Source organism: Pseudophryne corroboree, chromosome 1 (assembly GCF_028390025.1).
Source record: "Pseudophryne corroboree isolate aPseCor3 chromosome 1, aPseCor3.hap2, whole genome shotgun sequence".
NCBI lineage: Eukaryota > Metazoa > Chordata > Amphibia > Anura > Myobatrachidae > Pseudophryne > Pseudophryne corroboree.
The window spans coordinates 743,598,875-743,609,525 of record NC_086444.1 but is presented as its reverse complement, the minus strand read 5'-3'; positions in this window follow the sequence as shown (position 1 = coordinate 743,609,525).

Sequence of the window (10,651 nt, the reverse complement as noted above, 5' to 3'; positions counted from 1 at the left end):
CATATATATATATATATATATATATATATATATATATATATATATATATCTCCAATATACAAGGTGGCACTCACGGGTCTTGATCAATGAGAATAAACGACTATCAGAGTCCGTTCTGTTCGTTCAATGTTTTGGTTTGCACCTTTATCAAGAACACCATATACAATGACAAACAAACATACCTTAAATACACGCCTCTGCTCCCTGTTTTCCCGCGCGGCCGCCTCTCACAGCACTTTGCCCCATAGTGACGTTATGCGGCTCCGTGCGTTGCCCTAGCAACCCGGCAGAAACCTCCTACATTCACATACAACACACGTCCCTGCGCCGCCTGGCACCGGATCACGTGTGCCGCATCAAGACGTCAGTTGGGCTGGCTGGAGATAGCGGCTCCACGTGAGCACAGAGGTTGCTAGGCAACCAAACCATAACAATGTATAATACACATAATGACAATCAAAAAGCGATTAAAAACAGCTTATATTAGCAGAATAAACTGTAGAAAAAACTAATGATGAGCGGGTTCGGTTCCTCAGAAACCGAACCCCCCCGAACTTCACCCATTTTACAAGGGTCCGAGGCATACTCGGATTCTCCCGTATGGCTCGGTTAACCCGAGCGCGCCCGAACGTCATCATCCCGCTGTCGGATTCTCGCGAGATTCGGATTCTATATAAGGAGCCGCGCGTCGCCGCCATTTTCACTCGTGCATTGGAAATGTTAGGGAAAGGACGTGGCTGGCGTCCTCTCCATTTATTAATGTTGCTGCAAATATTTGTGCTTATTGCTTAATTGTGGGGACTGGGGAGCAGCTGTATTATATAGGAGGAGTACAGTGCAGAGTTTTGCTGACCAGTGACCACCAGTTTTATCCGTTCTCTGCCTGAAAAACGCTCCATATCTGTGCTCAGTGTGCTGCATATATCTGTGCTCACACTGCTTTATTGTGGGGACTGGGGACCAGCAGTATTATATAGGAGGAGTACAGTGCAGAGTTTTGCTGACCAGTGACCACCAGTATTATACGTTGTCTGCCTGAAAAACGCTCCATATCTGTGCTCAGTGTGCTGCATATATCTGTGCTCACACTGCTTTATTGTGGGGACTGGGGACCAGCAGTATTATATAGGAGTACAGTGCAGAGTTTTGCTGACAGTGACCACCAGTATATATAGCAGTACGGTATGGAAGGCCACTGCTCTACCTACCTCTGTGTCGTCAAGTATACTATCCATCTAGATTCTATACCTGTGGTGCATTTTAGTTTTGCAGTTTGCTGACAGTGACCACCAGTATATATAGCAGTATGGTACGGAAGGCCACTGCTCTACCTACCTCTGTGTCGTCAAGTATACTATCCATCTAGATTCTATACCTGTGGTGCATTTTAGTTTTGCAGTTTGCTGACAGTGACCACCAGTATATATAGCAGTACGGTACGGAAGGCCACTGCTCTACCTACCTCTGTGTCGTCAAGTATACTATCCATCCATACCTGTGGTGCATTTCAGTTGTGTGCAGTATATATAGTAGTAGGCCATTGCTATTGATACTGGCATATAATTCCACACATTAAAAAATGGAGAACAAAAATGTGGAGGTTAAAATAGGGAAAGATCAAGATCCATTTCCACCTCGTGCTGAAGCTGCTGCCACTAGTCATGGCCGAGATGATGAAATGCCATCAACGTCGTCTGCCAAGGCCGATGCCCAATGTCATAGTAGAGAGCATGTAAAATCCAAAAAACAAAAGTTCAGTAAAATGACCCAAAAATCAAAATTGAAAGCGTCTGATGAGAAGCGTAAACTTGCCAATATGCCATTTACGACACGGAATGGCAAGGAACAGCTGAGGCCCTGGCCTATGTTCATGGCTAGTGGTTCAGATTCACATGAGGATGGAAGCACTCATCCTCTCGCTAGAAAAATGAAAAGACTTAAGCTGGCAAAAGCACAGCAAAGAACTGTGCGTTCTTCTAAATCACAAATCCCCAGGGAGAGTCCAATTGTGTCAGTTGCGATGCCTGACCTTCCCAACACTGGACGGGAAGAGCTTGCGCCTTCCACCATTTCCACGCCCCCCTGCAAGTGCTGGAAGGAGCACCCGCAGTCCAGTTCCTGATAGTCAAATTGAAGATGTCACTGTTGAAGTACACCAGGATGAGGATATGGGTGTTGCTGGCGCTTGGGAGGAAATTGACAAGGAGGATTCTGATGGTGAGGTGGTTTGTTTAAGTCAGGCACCCGGGGAGACACCTGTTGTCCATGGGACGAATATGGCCATTGACATGCCTGGTCAAAATACAAAAAAAAATCACCTCTTCGGTGTGGAATTATTTCAACACAAATGCGGATAACAGGTGTCAAGCTGTGTGTTGCCTTTGTCAAGCTGTAATAAGTAGGGGTAAGGACGTTAACCACCTAGGAACATCCTCCCTTATACGTTACCTGGACCGCATTCATCAGAAGTCAGTGACAAGTTCAAAAACTTTGGATGACAGCGGAAGCAGTCCACTGACCACTAAATCCCTTCCTCTTGTAACCAAGCTCCTGCAAACCACACCACCAACTCGCTCAGTGTCAATTTCCACCTTCCACAGGAAAACCAATAGTCCTGCAGGCCATGTCACTGTCAAGTCTGACGAGTCCTCTCCTGCCTGGGATTCCTCCGATGCACCCTTGAGTGTAACGCCTACTGCTGCTGGCGCTGCTGTTGTTGCTGCTGGGAGTCGATCGTCATCCCAGAGGGAAAGTCGGAAGACCACTTGTACTACTTCCAGTAAGCAATTGACTGTCAAACAGTCCTTTGCGTTGAAGATTAAATATCACAGCAGTCATCCTGCTGCAAAGCGGATAACTCAGGTCTTGTCAGCCTGGGTTGTGAGAAACGTGTGTCCGGTATCCACCGTTAATTCACAGGCAACTAGAGACTTGATTGAGGTACTGTGTCCCCGGTACCAAATACCATCTAGGTTCCATTTCTCTAGGCAGGCGATACTGAAAATGTACACAGACGTCAGAAAAAGAGTCACCAGTGTCCTAAAAAATGCAGTTGTACCCAATGTCCACTTAACCACGGACATGTGGACAAGTGGAGCAGGGCAGACTCAGGACTATATGACCGTGACAGCCCACTGGGTAGATGTATTGCCTCCCGCAGCAAGAACAGCAGCGGCGGCACCAGTAGCAGCATCTCGCAAACGCCAACTCGTTCCAAGGCAGGCTACGCTTTGTATCACCGCTTTCCATAAGAGGCACACAGCTGACAACCTCTTACGGAAACTGAGGAACATCATCGCAGAATGGCTTACCCCAATTGGACACAACGCCACCAATATTGTGCATGCATTAAATCTGGGCAAATTCCAGCACGTCCCATGTTTTGCACATACATTGAATTTGGTGGTGCAGAATTATTTAAAAAACGACAGGGGCGTTCAAGAGATGCTGTCGGTGGCCCGAAGAATTGCGGGCCACTTTCGGCATTCAGCCACCGCGTGCCGAAGACTGGAGCACCAGCAAACAGTCCTGAACCTGCCCTGCCATCATCTGAAGCAAGAGGTGATAACGAGGTGGAATTCAACCCTCTATATGCTTCAGAGGATGGAGGAGCAGCAAAAGGCCATTCAAGCCTAAACATCTGCCCACGATATAGGCAAAGGAGGGGGAATGCACCTGACTCAAGCGCAGTGGAGAATGATTTCAACGTTGTGCAAGGTTCTGCAACCCTTTGAACTTTCCACACGTGAAGTCAGTTCAGACACTGCCAGCCTGAGTCAGGTCATTCCCCTCATCAGGCTTTTGCAGAAGAAGCTGGAGACATTGAAGGAGGAGCTAAAACAGAGCGATTCCGCTAGGCATGTGGGACTTGTGGATGGAGCCCTTAATTCGCTTAACCAGGATTCGCGGGTGGTCAATCTGTTGAAATCAGAGCACTACATTTTGGCCACCGTGCTCGATCCTAGATTTAAAACCTACGTTGTATCTCTCTTTGCAGCAGACACAAGTCTGCAGAGGTTCAAAGACCTGCTGGTGAAAAAATTGTCAAGTCAAGCGGAACGTGACCCGTCAACAGCTCCTCCTTCACATTCTCCCGCAACTGGGGGTGCGAGGAAAAGGCTAAGAATTCCGAGCCCACCCGCTGGCGGTGATGCAGAGCAGTCTGGAGCGAGTGCTGACATCTGGTCCGGACTGAAGGACCTGCCAACGATTACTGACATGTCGTCTACTGTCACTGCATATGATTCTGTCACCATTGAAAGAATGGTGGAGGATTATATGAGTGACCGCATCCAAGTAGGCACATCGGACATTCCGTACGTATACTGGCAGGAAAAAGAGGCAATTTGGAGGCCCTTGCACAAACTGGCTTTATTCTACCTAAGTTGCTCTCCCTCCAGTGTGTACTCCGAAAGAGTGTTTAGTGCAGCCGCTCACCTTGTCAGCAATCGGCGTACGAGGTTACTTCCAGAAAATGTGGAGAAGATGATGTTCATCAAAATTAATTATAATCAATGCCTCCGTGGAGACATTCACCAGCAGCAATAGCCTCCAGAAAGTACACAGGGATCTGAGATGGTGGATTCCAGTGAGGACGAATTAATAATCTGTGAGGTGGGGGATGTACACAGTGAAAGCGGTGAGGAATCGGAGGATGATGATGAGGTGGACATCTTGCCTCTGTATAGCCAGTTTGTGCAAGGAGAGATTGATTGCTTCTTTTTTGGTGGGGGCCCAAACCAACGAGTCATTTCAGTCACAGTCATGTGGCAGACCCTGTCGCTGACATGATGGGTTCGTTAAAGTGTGCATGTCCTGTTTATACAACATAAGGGTGGGTGGGAGGGCCCAAGGACAATTCCATCTTGCACCTCTTTTTTCTTTCATTTTTCTTTGCATCATGTGCTGTTTGGGGACTATTTTTTGAAGTGCCATCCTGTCTGACACTGCAGTGCCACTCCTAGATGGGCCAGGTGTTTGTGTCGGCCACTTGTGTCGCTTAGCTTAGTCACACAGCGACCTTGGTGCGCCTCTTTTTTTCTTTGCATCATGTGCTGTATGGGGACAATTTTTTTGAAGTGCCATCCTGTCTGACACTGCAGTGACACTCCTAGATGGGCCAGGTGTTTGTGTCGGCCACTTGTGTCGCTTAGCTTAGTCACACAGCGACCTTGGTGCGCCTCTTTTTTTCTTTGCATCATGTGCTGTTTGGGGACTATTTTTTTGAAGTGCCATCCTGTCTGACACTGCAGTGCCACTCCTAGATGGGCCAGGTGTTTGTGTCGGCCACTTGTGTCGCTTAGCTTAGTCACACAGCGACCTTGGTGCGCGTCTTTTTTTCTTTGCATCATGTGCTGTATGGGGACTATTTTTATGAAGTGCCATCCTGCCTGACACTGCAGTGCCACTCCTAGATGGGCCAGGTGTTTGTGTCGGCCACTTGTGTCGCTTAGCTTAGCCATCCAGCGACCTCAGTGCAAATTTTAGCACTAAAAATAATATTGTGAGGTGTGAGGTGTTCAGAATAGACTGAAAATTAGTGTAAATTATGGTTATTGAGGTTAATAATACTATGGGATCAAAATGACCCCCAAATTCTATGATTTAAGCTGTTTTTGAGGGGTTTTTGTAAAAAACACCCGAATCCAAAACACACCCGAATCCGACAAAAAATTTTCAGGGAGGTTTTGCCAAAACGCGTCCGAATCCAAAACACGGCGCAGAACCGAATCCAAAACCAAAACACAAAACCCGAAAAATGTCCGGTGCACATCACTAGAAAAAACCCACAACCAAGATTAGTACCGCAACACCAAGTGCCTAAATAGACAGACGAAATCACCAATAAATAGATGTTATAAAAACACCAGTTAAAAAGGTTGCTGAAAAGATTGGAAAGATTAGAAAAATGACGAGCAGCCAGTAGAACCATGTTATAACACATCAAGATTCAGATTAATTCCCTTAAACAGTATAACACCATACCAGCAGCAAAGGAGAAAATACACTAAGCGTGAGAAATCATGCACAAGATGTAACCAGAGATTATAATAGACCAATCTCACTACGATATACCCGTGCACACCAGATAGCATAAGCTGAAAGAATGCAAATCTATTCAGTAAAGCAAGCAAATTAAATAGTTTCATTAAGACCAATAGGTCTTATAGTATTAAGAGTATGAATCCAAAAGGATTCAACCTGCAGCAGTCTCAACATGGATTCAACCTGCAGCAGGTATATTTTTTAGCAAGTGAGTGCCGGCATTTTGGCTTATGTGGATATTTCTCATGAAATACTGTGACTGCAAGGCACCTAAGCTTTATGGATCATCTTGAGTACACTTCCCAATAATTTTCTGTGCGTTTCTTGCTGCTAATATTGGATTGAAAATTGGATACAGCTTTTTAGTTGGACTTTTGCTCTTTTGCCATTGGATGTTACATTAGCTTCAACCATCCCTTCTGACACTAGTGCACTTTATTGCATGGACAGCACTTTAGATGTCTTGTGATCAAGCAAGCTTGGATATTGGTTTCCTACAATTTGTGTATGAGACACTTTAATACGAACTGAGTCAGGCTGATTATAAAAGACACTTTTATAAACCATTCCTGTTTTGCACTAGCACTCTAATGTTGATGTAGGTCTAATTTAGACATCACTATGTGGCAAATATCATCTTTGTATACATTTATTTAACTAACAGTATATGGTTGGAGGGAGTGTTATAATTCTCTGTTATGTGTTATAATTCTATCTAGTGTGCAGTGTGGGTTCTGCAGGTTGCTGTTGGTTTCACTTTTTTCTGTAAATTATGGCTTCGGGAACCATTAAAAATGCTAACAGCCCAGCAGATGGAAGTGGTTTTCTCAATCTACAACTCCCGATAGGAGAGAAACTCAGCTTCAGTGATTCTGAGGCCGAGAGTTTATACTTTAAAGATACCTTCAGTGAAGCTGCTGGTGGTGATCCGGCTGATGAATTATTTCAGACATACTTGAAATTGAAAAAGAAGGAAGTAGACTACTTCCTTCATGGGGTCACTCTCACTGAATATCATAAAGAACGAAAAATCCCTAGGGGGTTTAGAGTGAGGAATGTTCCTACCATAGGTAGGAACAATGTGGAGTTTTGTAGAGGATGGGTTGCAGTATGCAACAAATGCTCCCTTGATTTTATCCTATTGGTAATAGAGGAATCTGCTCGTGAATTGAATATCATTAAGGATAAAATCAAGACTTTTGAAGGAACCAACAGGGGTATTTTAACTAGTGACACACAGTACAACTGGATGGAAAAATTAAACACACAGGTAGATGAGTATAAGAAAAGCTTGATTAAGTTTAAAAAAGATAAACTTTCTAAGGTTAATCTTGATTACCAGGAACAGAGGGTCTATTCATGGGTTACTGGCAGGTCACAAGAGGGCGGTTATGAACGGTCATTGACGCTATTGCACATACAATGATAATACAGAGGGCCTTAGTGGTCAAAACACTTCAGCCAGTGACTCTGATAGTGTCTCGCACAATTCAGCACAAAAGCCCCCTTTAGGGGTTGCCACCTGCGCTCGTATTCGCGGAGAAGGCGGACAAGGAGCGGGGGCCAAAGGGAGAGGCAGAGGAAGTAAATCTCGCAGGTGAATAATACCATTGTGAACTTGTCCAGGAGTGTTATCACGGAAACAGAGTATAGTGTACTCAATAAGGGTTTATCATTTGTGCCGACCAACTTGTTCAATAGTTTTGAATGGAAAAAAGAAATGTGGCGGTTTAACAGAAGCTTGAAACTCAAAGAATTTTTTTCTGACTCTGGATCAATGTCTACATCAGAAACAGCATGTCCTGTATGCAAAAAATCCACTTTTGAACCTCAATCACAACCCATCTATAAAGAGCTTTACCAGGGTATTGGATGATGAAGTTATTAAACATCAAAAAGCTCCAGGTCAGATACATCATAATCTGACCAATGAAGAATTTCGTGCATTGCGTGGGTTGAGTAAAGACCAGTCAATAGTTATTCGTCCTGCCGATAAAGGTGGGGCGTTGGTAATACAAGATCTCACCATGTACAAGAATGAAATTTACCGACAACTGGGGGACACTGAGGTATACTGTAAATTATCAAAAGATCCAACAGTGGAATTTAAACGTAATTTGGATGCCATTCTAGATCAAGCAGTCAGCAATACATGGATCATGCCTAAAACTAAATATGATCTGCAAACGGATAAACCTGTGGTACCTGTATTATATACCTTGCCCAAATTGCACAAATCAATGTCCATGCCCCTGGGTCGCCCCATAATTTCTGTGAGAGCTTCACTTTACAGTCCTATTTCTAAATATCTGGACTTTTTTTTGCAGCCCCCGATTGCACAGGAGCCTTCCTTCTTGCAAGATACAAATATGTTTCTCAAAAGAATTTTCAGCTTGAACCATCTTCCGCATGATTTAATATTATGCACTATCGATGTCGTGTCGTTATACACCAGTATACCACAGAAGGAGGGATTGGATAGTGTGAAGAGGTTCATTGAAGGTTCAATTAACTATAAGGGTCCAAATATTAATCTGTTTATTGCACTGTTGGAAAGAACACTTGTGGACAATTATTTCTTATTTGATGACAACTTTTATGTACAAAGAAGGGGCTGTGCAATGGGGTCACATGTGGCCCCCTCATTTGCAAATATTTATATGTTTCAGGTAGAGCGAGAAGTGTTTATGGAAAATCCGACATTTTGGCTGCATGTAGTGATGTTTTGTTGTTATATAGATGACATTTTCTTGCTTTGGTCGGGGTCAGATCTTCAATTGGGGGCAGCTATGAATGAGATCAATCTGATGCATCCCTCTATTAAATTCACGTACAATTTGGATACAGAGTCTATCAATTTCTTAGATGTACTGGTGAGATGGGATGGCAACAAGTTTTTGACCCAGGTCTATCATAAGCCTACTGATTCCAACACTATCCTACATGCTCAGAGCCATCACCCGGTATCCTTGAAGAAAGGACTCCCATATTCTCAATTTCTCCGCATACGGAGAATTACATGTGATGATCAAAATACAGCAGCTGTGATAGATCGCATGAGTAACAAATTTTTACAAAGGGGGTATTCTCTAAAAGATCTTGAATGTGCAAAACTGAAAGTGATGAATCTTCCGCGAACAGAGCTCACTGCTCAGAAAATAAAGCAGAGGGACAAGACTATTCCATTTGTGACTAAATTTAATTCATCTAGTAATTTTGTTAACTCTACCACAAAAAAACTGTGGCCCCTTGTTAATTCGGACCCACAAATTCCTGCGTTATTAGGGACCAAGACTATGATGTGTTATAAAAGAGGAAGAAACCTGAGGGATTGGCTGGTCCACAATGATGTCAGCAGCAGACCAGATAGTAGTGAATATCAGCATTTTTTAAGGAGAAAGCCTGGATGTTATCGCTGCAGAGGGTGCACCACATGTAGCTACATGGAAACTGGTGGCTATATAATGCACCCAAGATCAGGCAAAAGATGCCGATTCATCATACTCTTTCGTGTTTGAGCAAATATGTTGTGTACTACATAAAGTGTACATGTAGTTTACTATATGTGGGAAAGACTGCCTGTACTTTCAGAGAGCGGATGACGCAGCATCGATCTGCAATCAGGAAGTCACTACTTGGACAGGACATAGACCAACCGGTGGCTCGTCACTTTAGAGAACAGAAAAACTCATTGGCTACTTTGTCCTATAAGATTATCGATCATGTTCCAGTCATAAAGCGTGGCGGTGACCGTGAAAAGAGATTGCTGCAGGTTGAATCCTTTTGGATTCATACTCTTAATACAGGTTGAGTATCCCATATCCAAATATTCCGAAATACGGAATATTCCGAAATACGGACTTTTTTGAGTGAGACTGAGATAGTGAAACCTTTGTATTTTGATGGCTCAATGTACACAAACTTTGTTTAATACACAAAGTTATTAAAAATATTGTATTAAATGACCTTCAGGCTGTGTGTATAAGGTGTATATGAAACATAAATGAATTGTGTGAATGTACACACACTTTGTTTAATGCACAAAGTTATAAAAAATATTGTCTAAAATTACCCTCAGGCTGTGTGTATAAGGTGTATATGTAACATAAATGCATTCTGTGCTTAGATTTAGGTCCCATCACTATGATATCTCATTATGGTATGCAATTATTCCAAAATACGGAAAAATCCGATATCCAAAATACCTCTGGTCCCAAGCATTTTGGATGAGGGATACTCAACCTGTACTATAAAAACCTGTGGGTTTTAATGAAACTATTTCATTTGCTTGCTCTACTGAATAGATTTGCATTCTTTCAGCTTATGCTATCTGGTGTGCACGGGTATATCGTAGTGAGATTGGTCTATTATAATCTCTGGTTACATCTTGTGCATGATTTCTCACGCTTAGTGTATTTTCTCCTTTGCTGCTGGTATGGTGTTATACTGTTTAAGGGAATTAATCTGAATCTTGATGTGTTATAACATGGTTCTACTGGCTGCTCGTCATTTTTCTAATCTTTCCAATCTTTTCAGCAACCTTTTTAACTGGTGTTTTTATAACATCTATTTATTGGTGATTTTGTCTGTCTATTTAGGCACTTGG